The sequence below is a fragment of the Neoarius graeffei genome, chromosome 2 (genome assembly GCF_027579695.1).
Source record: "Neoarius graeffei isolate fNeoGra1 chromosome 2, fNeoGra1.pri, whole genome shotgun sequence".
Classification (NCBI taxonomy): Eukaryota; Metazoa; Chordata; class Actinopteri; order Siluriformes; family Ariidae; genus Neoarius; species Neoarius graeffei.
In genome coordinates, this window is record NC_083570.1 from 98,780,154 (window position 1) to 98,794,462 (window position 14,309).

Below are 14,309 nucleotides of genomic sequence, written 5' to 3' on the forward strand. Positions count from 1 at the left end.
AGATCACTTTAAACTAATCAGAAATCCACTCTATACATTGCTAATGTGGTAAATGACTATTCTAGCTGCAAATGTCTGGTTTTTGGTGCAATATCTCCATAGGTGTATAGAGGCCCATTTCCAGCAACTCTCACTCCAGTGTTCTAATGGTACAATGTGTTTGCTCATTGCCTCAGAAGGCTAATGGATGATTAGAAAACCCTTGTACAATCATGTTAGCGCAGCTGAAAACAGTTGAGCTCTTTAGAGAAGCTATAAAACTGACCTTCCTTTGAGCAGATTGAGTTTCTGGAGCATCACATTTGTGGGGTCGATTAAATGCTCAAAATGGCCAGAAAAATGTCTTGACTAGATTTTCTATTCATTTTACAACTTATGGTGGGAAATAAAAGTGTGACTTTTCATGGAAAACACAAAAAATTGTCTGGGTGACCCCAAACTTTTGAACAGTAGTGTATGTTATAGCATTTAGACACAGACTGACTGTGGATTAATTCCCTTCCACTTGTAAAGATTAGTAAAAAGGGTTAGAAACAAATCCACCTTTTGGTGAAGTCGCTTCATCTTACACTGAAAAAAAAATCATCAAACCTCATCTCATTATCTCTAGCCGCTTTATCCTTCTACAGGGTTGCAGGCAAGCTGGAGCCTATCCCAGCTAACTACGGGCGAAAGGCGGGGTACACCCTGGACAAGTCGCCAGGTCATCACAGGGCTGACACATAGACACAGACAACCATTCACACTCACACCTACGATCAATTTAGAGTCACCAGTTAACCTAACCTGCATGTCTTTGGGGGAAACCGGAGCACCCGGAGGAAACCCACGCAAACTCCACACAGAAAGACCCTCGCTGGCCCCGGGGCTCGAACCCAGGACCTTCTTGCTATGAGGCAACAGCGCTAACCACTACACCACCGTGCCGCCCCATCATCAAACCTTTAATGGAAATAAAGTTATTCAGAGAAAAGCAAATCCTTTATCAAGAAAAAGTGTTTTCAACAAAAACGTATGAGCCGGGGCGGTGTTGCCTCACAGCAAGAAGGTCCTGGGTTCAAGCCTTCGCCAGGAGGGCTTGAACCCAAGCTGTGTGGAGTTTGCGTGGTTTCCCCCAAAGGCAGGCAGGTTAGGCTAATTGGTGGCTCAAATTGACCGTAGATGTGAATGGTTGTATGTGTCAGCCCTGTGATGACCTGGCGACTTGTCCAGGGTGCACCCCGCCTCTCGCCCATAGTCAGCTGGGATAGGCTCCAGCTTACCTGCGGCCCTGTAGAACAGGATAAAGCGACTACAGATAATGGATGGATCATATGAGCCACTATTATTTTCACCCCTACGTTTAATACTTTATTACAACCTCCAGGAAAACAGCACTGAGTTTCTCCTATAACATTTCGACTTGTAAAGATTAGTAAAAAGGGTTAGAAACAAATCCACCTTTTGGTGAAGTCGCTTCATCTTACACTGAAAAAAAAATCATCAAACCTTTAATGGAAATAAAGTTATTCAGAGAAAAACAAATCCTTTATCAAGAAAAAGTGTTTTCAACAAAAACGTATGAGCCAAGGCAGTCCTGCCTCACAGCAAGAAGGTCCTGGGTTCAAGCCCAGCAGCTGGTGAGAGCTCAATCCCAGGACCAGCTGGCAAGGGCTTGAACCCAAACTGTGTGGAGTTTGCATGTTCTCCCCGTGGTTTCCCCCAAAGGCAGGCAGGTTAGGCTAATTGGTGGCTCAAATTGACCATAGGTGTGAATGGTTGTATGTGTCAGCCCTATGATGACCTGGTGACTTGTCCAGGGTGTACCCCGCCTCTTGCCCATAGTCAGCTGGGATAGGCTCCAGCTTGCCTGCAGCCCTGTAGGACAGGATAAGCGGCTACAGATAATGGATGGATCACATGAGCCACTATTATTTTCACCCCTACGTTTAATACTTTATTACAACCTCCAGGAAAACAGCACTGAGTCTCTCCTATATAATTTTATAAGGTTGGAGATACAGAGCAGGGCATCTGAGACCATTCCTCTTTACACAATCTCTCTAGATCATCCAGGGTCCTCGGCCCTCTCTTGTGTTCTCTCCTCTTCAGCTCAGGGGACTGAGATGGCCAGGGAAGAAGATTGATTCTGTGCTCAATGAACCATTTTTATGTTGATTTGGACATCGGGTCATTGTCCTGCTGGAAGATCCATGACGACCCAGTTTTAGTTTCCTCTCAGAGGCAGACAGATTCTTATTTAAAATGTCCTGGTATTTCATGGAGTCCATGATGCCATGGACCCTAACAAGGTCTCCAGGGCCTTTGGAGGAAAAACAGCCCCAAAACGTGACAGAACTTCCACCATATTTTACAGTTGGGATTGGGTTCTTTTCATTATAGCCATTCTTCTTTTTAGGCCAAACCCACCTTGAATGTTTATTGGCAAAAAGCTCCATTTTTGTTCCATCAGACCAGAGAACACGATTCCAGTCAAAGTTGTCATAGAGTTTTACAAACTTCAGGTGCTTTTGTTTGTGGTTAACTGACAGAAAAGGCTTTTTTTTTCTGGAAAACCTTCCAAATAATCTGTTGGCATGGAGGTGGCATCTGATGGTGGTTTGGGAGACTTGGAAACCCCAAGATTTTACTTTTTCTTGTAATTCACCAACAGTGATCCTTGGGGATTTTTTTTTTGCCTCGCTTACCTTCCTCATCACTGTACATGGGGGCAAAATAAACTGAGAGAAGCAGAGAAATTTTTATTTGTCATTTCTGTTACCAGTTACCATTCATGTTTCATTCCATCTAACCCACTAACTTCCTTGTTAAAAAATCCAGCTTGACCAGATGGAAGCTGGTCAGATCAACCTGGATTTTTCAGCGAGGTTGTTATTTATGTCTTACCTCCAGGCTCTGAAATGCTTTCCATCTCTCCTGTGCTTCACAGGTTATACCTTTACATGAAAATAGAAACACAAAATATATTTTTTTATAAACATACTGTAGATGACTTCTTCAACATGAAACCTCATTCTGCTAAAGTTTGCATTATACAGATAACCAAGCCGATTTGTTCTTACATGTTCTTAGATAGCTAACCCAGACTAAGAATGGGCATTTAGACAGCTAGCATGTCTGTCCATTTTAAGTCTGGTAACTCTTGATTATGTATTACTTTGCATTTTGTTGGAGCTATAAGTTGGAGGAAATAGAATGAAATGAAATCTAAAATTATATCTATAAATACAAAGAATGAAGTGATGGATAATACAGCATATGAGTTTGGATGCAAGTGCAGGTCAGAGTACACTGCCAGACACACTTATAAAACAAATCTATAATCAGGAACATTATTCAGGCAGAAAATTGGAAATCAGCAAACAGGTGAAATGAAGAAGAAGCAGAGATCAAGTTAAAAAAAAAAACTATCAAAGTAAAACCTGGGAAATCCTGGAGCATGAGAACAAAGACTTAGTGGCATTGCTGATAAAGCGAGATTTCGCAATGATAATGTGAAAGTCTGGGCTATTTAAGGATGAGTGTGATGGGAATGAGTAAGGCTGATCCACGAGCCAGTGATTAAAGCATGACAAAGTAAAAATAAAATGAAAGAGGAAGTGCTTAAAAGACCCTATATTAAAAAACGAAAAAAGGAAATGACATGAAAATGAAAAGGGAAAAAAAGCCCTAAATGATATACAGTCTGGTCCATAAGTATTTGCACAGTGACCCAATTTTCATAATTTTCATAAATGTAAATACAGAGGAGTTACCTCAAGGTGCAAATCACTGGTAACACTCAAGAACAGAAAGGCCAGATTAGGCTTTGCTAGAAAGCTTGTCAAGTTTGGAACAATATTCTTTGGACAGATTAAACCAAGATTAACTTGTCCCAGAATGATGGGAAGATAAGAACATGGAGAAGGAAAAGAAGGCCTCATGATCCAAAGCATACCACACCATCTGTAGTGGATATGTACATGTATGGCTCGGATTGGAACTGGATCACTGGTGTTTACTGATGATGTGGCTGCTGATAGAAGTAGCAAGATGAATTCTGAAGTGTATAGAGTTATACTTTCTGCTCAGATTCAGTCAAATGCTGCAAAACTGCTGGCGCTTCAGAGTACATATGGATAATGGCACAAAACATACTATGAAAGCAACCCAAGAGCTCCTTAAGGCAAAGAAATGGAAAGTTCTTAAATGGCCAAGTCAGACAGCCCAACTGAGCAAGATAAAACTGAAGGCAGAAAGACCCACAAAGCAACAACAACTGAATGTAGCTACAGTAAAAGCCTGGCAAAGCATCCCAGAGGAAACTTAGCATTTGGTGATCTATGGGTTCCAGACATCAGGTGGATTTCATCCAGACTGCAAAAGATTTGCTTCCAAGTATTATAAATCGTCTATATATTTATAATTATGTTTGTTTGTCCAATTACTTTTGAACCTCTGAAAATAGTAGTGTAAATAGAATAGCCTCAATGAGGCTGTAGCTCATACCAGCCAAGACGCCCATAAAATTGCAAATATGACAGGTGGCGCCACCATCTTAACAACTTTTATGCACACCCACCTGGGTAACATTGTATGTTTGATCAAAGTCCGATCAATCCTGTAGGAAAGTAGTGATTTTTGTAAATTGTGGACGGACGACAATGACGAACGGATGACGGACAGATGATGCATGATCGCATAAGCTCATCTGGCCTGGCCTGCAGCCGGATGAGCTAAAAAAAATAATAAAAATGGCTGGAATTCCTAAATGGTTAATGTAATATGTTTGAATTATCCATCCATCCATTTTCTTCTGCTTATCCAAAGTCAGGTCACGGTGGCAGGAGGCTAAGCATGGTATTCCAGGCGTCCCTCTCCCCAGCAATGCTTTCCGGTTCCTCCTGGGGGATCCCAAGGCAATCCTAGGCCAGATGAGATATATAATCTCTCTTTTTATGTTTTGGGTCTACCCTGAGGTCTCCTCCCAGTTGGACGTGCCCGGAAACCTCCAAAGGAAGGCACCCAGAAGGCATCCTAATCAGATGCTTGAACCACCTCAGCTGACTCTTTTTGACATGAAGGAGTAGTGACTCTCCTCCGAGATCCCACCGGATGTCTGAGCTCCTCACCCTATCTGTAAGGGAGAGCCCAGCCACCCTACGGAGAAAGCTTATTTCAGCCGCTTGTATCCACGATCTCATCCTTTCGGTCACTACCCAAAGCTCATGACCATGGGTGAGGGTTGGAACGTAGATTGACTGGTGAATCAAAAGCGTTGCCTTCTAGCTCAGCTCCTTCTTCACCACTACGGACCGGTACAACGCCCACATTACTGCTGACGCCACCCCGATCCGCCTGTCCATCTCACGCTCCATTTTACCATCACTTGTGAACAAGACCCCAAGCTACTTGAACTCCTTCACTTGGGGCAGCAACTCACTCCCAACCTGGAGGGAGCTCTCCACTGTTTTCCGGACGAGATGTTTAAATTAATGCTTAATTAATGTCTATGCTTTAATCACGTCTTGATTGGGTGATTAAAATCCTTTGTGGTGGTGTCAGTTGAAGTCCCTCCTGTGCCAGGACCTGGTCTTCCCAGACAGTCTCCCATCCCAGTACTAACCTGAGGCACATTGGGCAGCACCGATCTCCATTTCTATAGCCCTTGGCCTCTCGCCTAGTATATAGCTATGGTTACAGTGGGGGGCTAGTCCTCTGGTAACCTCAAGAGTTTGACTCCCTACTCACATCTCTATTGCAGTGGCAGAAGGTACCATTTTCATGATGGTCTTTGGTACGACCCAACCACGAGTACAACTCTCAATCTCCCAGTTTAGAGGCGGATACGATAAATACTAGGCCAGCTCGTGGTCTTGTAGTGGTGTACAGAGACATAATTATGAAAATTGCGTCACTGTCCAAATACTTATGGACCTGGTTGTATAGAGGAATGCTTTATTGACTGAAACTACATTTAAAGACATATGTTTAGAATGATCTGAGCTTTGACTGTCCAATAAAAAGTGGTTTTAAGTCCACAACGAATACAAAAATAAATTACTCAGCAATAAGCAGTACATGCATGACTACTTTTAAAGTGCAGACAGTGATTCCTAAATGTGTGTTAAAGGTACACTTTATTACATACACTGTATTGCTTTTCAAGGTAACTCAACGTACAGCCAACACACCCATGAGGAATCTACCTCAGTGACCCCATGACCTTAAAAGATACAGTATAGTATTGTTTTATCTGGGAGTGAGACAAGTTTAAAAGGTAAATATCCTGCTGTGATGGGAGGGACACACCTATAATAGCATGGAGGGCAATTCCACTCCAGTCTAGTTCGGTCACAACATGAATGATGTATGTATGAGTGTGTAGGTGTGTGGGTGTGGTGAGTGAAGAATACAAGCGAGAACTAGTTTCTTCTATGACGTACAGCATACAGTGAATTAGCAGATGCCTTTATGCAGCATGACTTTGGCTCAATGAAATAAAATCTTCCAATAAACGTTGCCAGGCAAAACAAACCTCGCCCAGCAGCACTTATTTTATACCTCCATCCATTATCTGTAGCTGCTTCTGTGCAGGGCTACAGATAAGCTGGAGCCTATCCCAGCTGACTATGGGCAAGAGGCAGGGTACAGCCTGGACAAGTCGCCAGGTCATCGCAGGGCTGACACATAGAGACAAACAACCATTCATACCTACAGTCAATTTAGAGCCACCAATTAGCCTAACCTGCATGTCTTTGGACTGTGGGGGAAACCGAAGCACCCAGAGGAAACCCACGCAGACAACATGCAAACTCCACACAGAAAGGCCCTTGTCGGCCGTTGGGCTTGAACCCAGGACCTTCTTGCTGTGAGGGGACAGCGCTAACCACTACACCACCATGCCACCTTATTTTATACCTATATTTTGATAATGGTAATATTTCTCAATCATCAGCTGTCAGGTTATAGTCCTATGAAAATCCACAACCTTGAGTTTGACATTTCAAAGTCATTCAAGGTCAAAGGTCATGGCAGCAACTGAAAGCCCATATGGGACTCCTTATATGTTGATAATGGTAAACATCTGGCTATCATGAACCATTTTAAAGTTATAGCCCTTTGAAAACCCATGGCCTTCAGTTTGACCTTTCAAGGTCACTCAAGGTCAAAGATCATGGTGCCAAATGAAAGGCACCATGGGAGTTCCTATATGCTCATAATAATAAACATTTGTCTATCAGCAACCATTTTTGAGTTATAATGGAAAATATGTTACTTTGACTGAAAGGTTGACCTTTCTGGTGACCTTGACCTTCACCTTAACCTGATTACCCCCAGAATTTAATCAGGTACTCTACGGACCATTGCCCACCTACCCTGAAAATTTGAAGTCAATCAGTGCAACCTTCTAGACATTAGATAGTTAACAGACAGACACACAAACAAACAAACTGCACTGATTACAATACCTCACCCTGCTTACTCCGTCCCAGGCGAGGTAACTGGCACAATAGTATTTAATAGGACTCTCAGCATTTAAGAAAAGTTGACGTAGAAACCTGGTATTGGTCCAACATCCTGTTTGGCTTTCGTGATCCAAAGTTGTGCTCATTTTTCATAACAACCCTACCAGTGTTGGGCCAAGGTCAGCTGACGTTGGGCGACTGGCTGAAAGACTGAGGTTGATCAGTAAACAGGTGCTGCTGATCACAAGTACGGTGGTCATGAACAAGAACCCAGACCATATGACTGGTCATGTTATAAAGTTTGGAGTTTGTTGATGTGCAGTGCATTATGAGAGTACTTGGGGAGTGCTTCTGATTAAAGCATGGCAAAGTGTTTTAGTCAAATGTAATTAAAATGGAAGATAAAAGACAAATATAAGCAATAATAATGAGGAAGTACTTTAATTAAACCAAGGAATGGGGGAAGCCATGACCTAATGGTTAGAGAAGCAGCTTTGGGACCAGAAGTTTGCTGGTTTGATTCTCTGGACCAGGAATGGCTGGAGTGCCCTTGAACAAGACATCTAACTCCCAGGCTGTTCTGGATAAGAGTGTCTGCTAAATGCCGATAATGTAATGTAATTATTTGAAGAAGAAAAGAAAAAAAACTATAGGGAGGCTATGTTGGTCTCCCTATCCAACATTGTGTTCACTTTTTATAACAACCCTACCAATGTTGGGCCAAGTTTCGTTGATCCTGGATCGCTGAAAGTCTATTGGCTCTGAACAAAATTACATTGGGCTAATGTTGGCCAGTTTGCTACCTGATATCAGTCTTCATTTAAAGGCAGACAATGACTCAGCTCTTTGCACCACCAGGAGAAGTTCATTCCGCCACCCTGGTGCCAGATCAGAGAAGAATCTTGAAGCATGGGCACTTTGAGAGATATCGGGTTAAGTTAGGTTAAGCTGTGCTCAAGGTTGGGAACATGGTGTGGAGAAGGATGTGATGAGTGCCTTCATGTGGGTGGGTGGTCACTTTTTTTTTTTTGGTTTTGCAAGAAAGCTACAGTGAAGCTAAGTGGTGTAACAAGGTGATGTGGGAGATTAGTGTGGTTTAGAAACAGCTGCACTGTTTCCTTGATTTGGCCCAAACAAAAAAGATAATAGAAAAAGGCTACTAAAAAGATTGCCACCACCCTAAACCTCCTTTCTAACAAAACCCAACAAACACATCAACTACTCCTTCGTTCTGGTGATCTCGATTACTATGTGATGTCCTTTCTGTCAAGAAGCGGTACCTGACCATTTGTTTCAACATTATTAGCTCATCTAGCCGACAGGCGATGAGCTTATGCCATCATGTGTTGTCCGTCGTCCATCCGTTATCCAGCGTCCGTCCGTCATCCAGCGTCCATCCGTCGTCGTCCACATTTCACGAAAATAGCTGCTTCTTCTCTCTCTCAATTCTTCACCGATTTTTATTCTTTTTGGCAGGAAGGTAGGTCTGCCTGGGGTCCAGATGGCTTCTACCCAAATTTGCATAATTGCAATTAATAATGAAGATATGGGGTAATTAAGCCCTAACAAGCAGTTTCCACACAAATGGCTTCTTCTCCCTCAATTCTTCGCTGATTTTGATTCTCTCTGACATGAAGGTAGGGGTACCTAGGGTGCATAGAACTTCTACCCAGATTTGCTTAATTACAATTATGAATGAAGTTATGGACTAATTAAGCCTTAATGAGCAGTTCAACAAAAATAGCTTCTTCTCGGTCAATTCCTCGCTCTTTTGGATTCTTTCTGGCAAATAGGTAGGTATTCCTAGGGTGTATATAGCTTCTATATATCGCTTGTATATAGTGTACAGTATATAGCTTGCAACATTTATTGCGCAAGGTGGCCCACTTTAGATCGTTCCTTCTGGACTAGATAGGGCCAGAGTGAGCTACACCACCACTGACAGTCTCGTTTCACGTTACCAAGAAGAAAAAAAAAACTGTGGAATGCGATTTAAAGATATATACTGTATATTCATTCACTCATTCATCTTCAGGAACCAATTTAGTGTAACAGTGTAGATCTACTGAACTTGAAGGTTCTCATGCTGACATGGTGAGAATATGCAAAGAACCTTCTACACTTCTACTGCAACAGAAGTTTCAGGCTTTTTATGTATGCCATTTCAATGTCTTTAATAGTGATCTGTGAATTGAAAATGTATTTAAGTTAGTCATTCAACTCAATTGCTCTGAAATAACTGTACATTTAATGAAACATGCAGAGAAATACACACCTATGACCCCTAGTCATGGATAAGTTTATACATAGGTGCAGATACAGGCAGTGGTAAGACAGTGAGTCAGACTTTAGCCCTGTAGTTTGATGAGGCAGCATGAATCAGATGCGAGACGCAGGTGAGCAGACCCAGACAGGAAGCAGACGTTGAATATTTCACCACCATTTATGCCGACGCTACTTTTCTTGCTGCTGAGATCACTGGATCAGGCCACCTTCCACCTGACATCACCTCACAGGGAAAGTCCTGGCTCAATCCCAAAGTGTCGAAGTGTCACGTATCACTACTCAAATATTATTGAAGAATTATAATATCACATTACTTAAAAGACTTTTTCATGATACAGGAAACATATTACTGAACACAGTATTGAATTTCTCTGAGGTTAAGGAAGAGATCACATTCACAAGCAAAAGAGTGGCTCTTTATGACTCAGGAGGGAGAAATTAATGATTTCCACAAACATTCTCTTAAACACATACTTTTATAGAAAAGCAATAGAGAGAAGCAAAAGGGAATAGCTAAAGCAACAAAGAAAAGCATTTATTTTCTTCTTTAATTTTTTTTCTTATTCTTTTATAGATTTATTCTTTTTTTTAATAACGGACTCCCTTGGGATCACCACCTTATGAGTGGTGAGGCGGTTTGCATGTCCCAGTGACCCCTAGAGCTTTGTTGACTGGAGTTTCACACTTCTGGTAGGGTCTCCCATGCAGAACAGGTCGAAGGGTAGGGGCCAGACGAAGAATGATCCCCCCCACTGCCTTGTGGGTATCTTCGGGAGGAGTAAAGGCTAAGGAGTAAACCTGAATAAATCTGGAGTGGAGCCCTAAGGCAGTTGAACAGTGTATTACATTGCCTTCCAGCAACTCCTGCAGATGCACTGATACCAAATTGTACTGGTTCATCCTTTCCTTTGGGTTATACTAGTAATGCCGTGAGGGGACTCTTGACATACAGGCAGCCCAAGGCTTCCATATCCTTCCACCCAGGCCTTGTAGCACAAATGGAGAGGACACTCCATCGATGCCACGCTTGATATTGGCAAAACACAGGAAATGACAGTTACCGGTGATAAGCCTCATCCAATTGGTGTAGGTAGGGGCACCAGGACGTACTTCCGATGGTGGGAGAGATCATTGCATCTCACTGGACAGCTACCACCTGCCTCAAGCTGGGCAGCCCCCAGCCAGTGAGGTGCTGTCCTGCCACAGTCCTGCCTGCTCCATGGAGTGCGTAGGGCTTAGAGCAAAACTCGACAAGGAGGCTGCAAACCCGCACCCGGCAATAACACAAGATACAAGAATACTCCAGCTCTTCGCGTCGCAAGCTGGAACGTTTGTACTATGTCCACTGGACTGACCTTCGTACTATGTCTTTTTTATGACACTCCATAACTGAATAATAAGACCTAAAGGAATTAAATAATCTAATATAATGACATAATGTAATAGTGTTGTCACTTGGACCTTGTTATTTCTTGCGATTTTATGTCTAATTTACATATAATCAGCACCCTGTTATATAACAGGTCAGAAACTGTCTTATGAAGAATGCCTTTGTGTTTGTGAAAACACTCGTGATATACCGACAAGAAAATATATAGTGAAATAAATTGATTATGATAGCTATAGCATACATGTTATAACATACATATTGTAATACGCAATGAACCATCGACCAGTTTTGATTTGAACCGTGGTGTTCCGCAAGGCTCCTGTCTAGGTCCGCTGTTGTTTTCTGTGTACACTAGTGAGCTGTTCACTATCATCAGCCACCATCTACCTAGTGTTCACTGTTATGCAGACTATATGCAATTCTATCTTGCGTTCAAACCGAATGACAGTACGGCACAGGGCACAGCCACCTTTGCAATGGAAGTTTGTTTGCAGGATGTACACCAGTGGATGATAAGGGACAGATTGCTGGTCAACAATGATAAAACCAAGTTTATGATGATCGGCACCAAGGCACAGCTGAAGAAAGCCCTATGACCAGCCTGACAGTAGGTGAATTTGAGATCCAACCCACCAGTGATCCTGTCAGGAACCTGGGAGTCTCGTTTGACAGTACCTTCAGTCTCAGCAGACACATCACTAAAACCTGCAAAAGTGCATTTTACCATCTGCACAACATCAGAAGGATCAGGAAATACCATCCATCCATTATCTGTAGCCACTTATCCCGTGCAGGGTCACTGGCAAGCTAGAGCCTATCCCAGCTGACTATGGGCAAGAGGCAGGGTACACCCTGGACAAGTCACCAGGTCATTGCAGGGCTGATACATAGAGATAAACAACCATTCACACTCACATTCACACCTACGGTCAAGTTAAAGCTACCAATCAGCCTAACCTGTATATCTTTGGACTGTGGGGGAAACTGGAGCACCCAGAGGAAACCCACACAGACACAGGGAGAACATGCAAACTCCACACAGAAAGGCCCCCCGTTGGCCACTGGGCTCAAACCCAAAACCTTCTTGCTGTGAGGCGACAGCACTAACCACTACACCACCGTGCCGCCTGATCAAACCATGAAACTGATAAAAGTTTCTTCATGGTTCCCCGTGAACTAATAAAAAAGGGTGAACGAACACAGTCATTGGATGGTTTCTTGGTTCGTTTACATACGCAAAGGAAGGGTTTTGGTCATGGCCACTTTTAAAGTGCATATCACGGGCAAATTCAGGAGCAAGATCAATGTAATCCTCCTATTTTATATTAAACTTTGGTCAAATATCTGTCACATTTTGCATTTTGTGCAATTTTTTTTACCTTGCGCAATACCAGAAAAACTCCGTTGAAATCAAGCCATTTGAGGCGAATTCGTCCGCCTCTGAAAAAACTTGGCATTTGGATTTCCCGGGAAACATTGATTTTCATGACGTCGCATGCGGGACGCCTCCCTCTGAATCCTACATCAGTGCTGGTTTGTTTATGAGAAAACGACCTGCTGGTTTTCTGCAAATTTCTTCAACGTTATCACATAATTATTAAAATGGTTAACAGATGTATTGTAGGAGGGTGTAGCAACATTACATTCTTCATCCAAAGGTGAAGTAACATTGCGCTCAGGTGACAATTCCATATTTCAATGCAAAATCGCTAGTTGCTAAACTTGGTCTACACAGGCTGTGCACTGAAACCGTGCAAGCTCGCGCAGCCTGCTGGCGCTTCTGCAGGTGATGTCACGAATCTGGCTCCAGACTCCCTTGGGATTTTTCCAGACGTGTTTTGTTATTTTATTTTATTTTTTTCTGCTGTAGACAGATGGCCTTGTGCAAAATTACCCTTCTGGATGAGTGTGTAAAGGGACATACTTTCATAAAAAATAAACAAATCTGGTCCAGGATATGCACTTTAAACTCCATTGATAAAAACTTCCCCGCTCTGTTGATTTATTATTACCTCGCCCAGGACGGAGTCCACCAGGGGGCGAGGTATTGTTTTCGGTTGGGTTTGTTTGTTTGTTTGTTTGTTTGTTTGTTTGTTTGTTTGTAAACAATGTTATGGGAAAACGTCTGGACCAATCTTCATGAAACTTTCAGGATAGATGGGCATTGGTCTCAAATAGAACCTCCAACATTTTGGGGTTCATCTGGTCAAGGTCAAGGTCACAGTGACCAAAAAGGTTAAAAAAAAAGCTCTGAGCTCAGACTGCAGGAGCACTACCTCAGAAAGACTCGTCCCGCAAACACGCTGACTTGATCACTACCTGCCTCATTTGCATACACTGTGCTGTCATTGGATAGTTTCTTGGTTTGTTTACATAGGCAAAGGAAGTGGTTTTGGCCACGCCCACTTCAAAACCCCATTGATAGAAACTTCCCCATTCTGTTGATTTATTATTATAAATATAACTTGAAAATAAATGGAATAGATTAAATAAATCGCTTTCAGACATGTTTATGCTTATTACAGAGGGAAAGTGCATTCCACTGAGCTCTAGCGCCGGGCCATTTCTGGGAAATAAGAGTTTGGGTCATGGCGACAGCGTGTGTATATCAGCCTCAGTTCGGAGGTTTCAGTTTGGAAAACTGTAAGAGGTAAGAGTAGAATAATATAAAGTACAGACACTTGGTATATTTTACTTCTGTGATTTTTAAATTGTTCATTTTTGGATTACGCTTCATTTTTGTGGCTACTGCCTCATAGAGTAAATAAATAAATAAATAAATATTGACTGTATGGACATGGGATCAGAAAACTTTTATAAGCAGTAGCCACATGTACCCGTAGGGTACCTATTTTTTTCACAATATCTTCTTTCATATTCATCATAAGTGCGACCGGATGAGGTTTGTTTTGCCTGGCAACACTTGTTATTAAATGTAATTTGTGTAATACAAAAACATTGCTCAAATAGTATGAAATTAATAACTGAAGCATCGTCGTACATGGTGTGTTGACTTGATAATGACTTGCATAATATACATATCTTCAAAACAAAAATCCGTAGTGATCTGGTAAAATTAGTGAAACTATTTCTGCAAATGTGCATCTGTCAGGACCGTGAGTTGACCTCGTGGTTAGCGTGTCCGCCTCTCGTCCAGGAGATCATGAGTTCTACTTGCGGTCGGG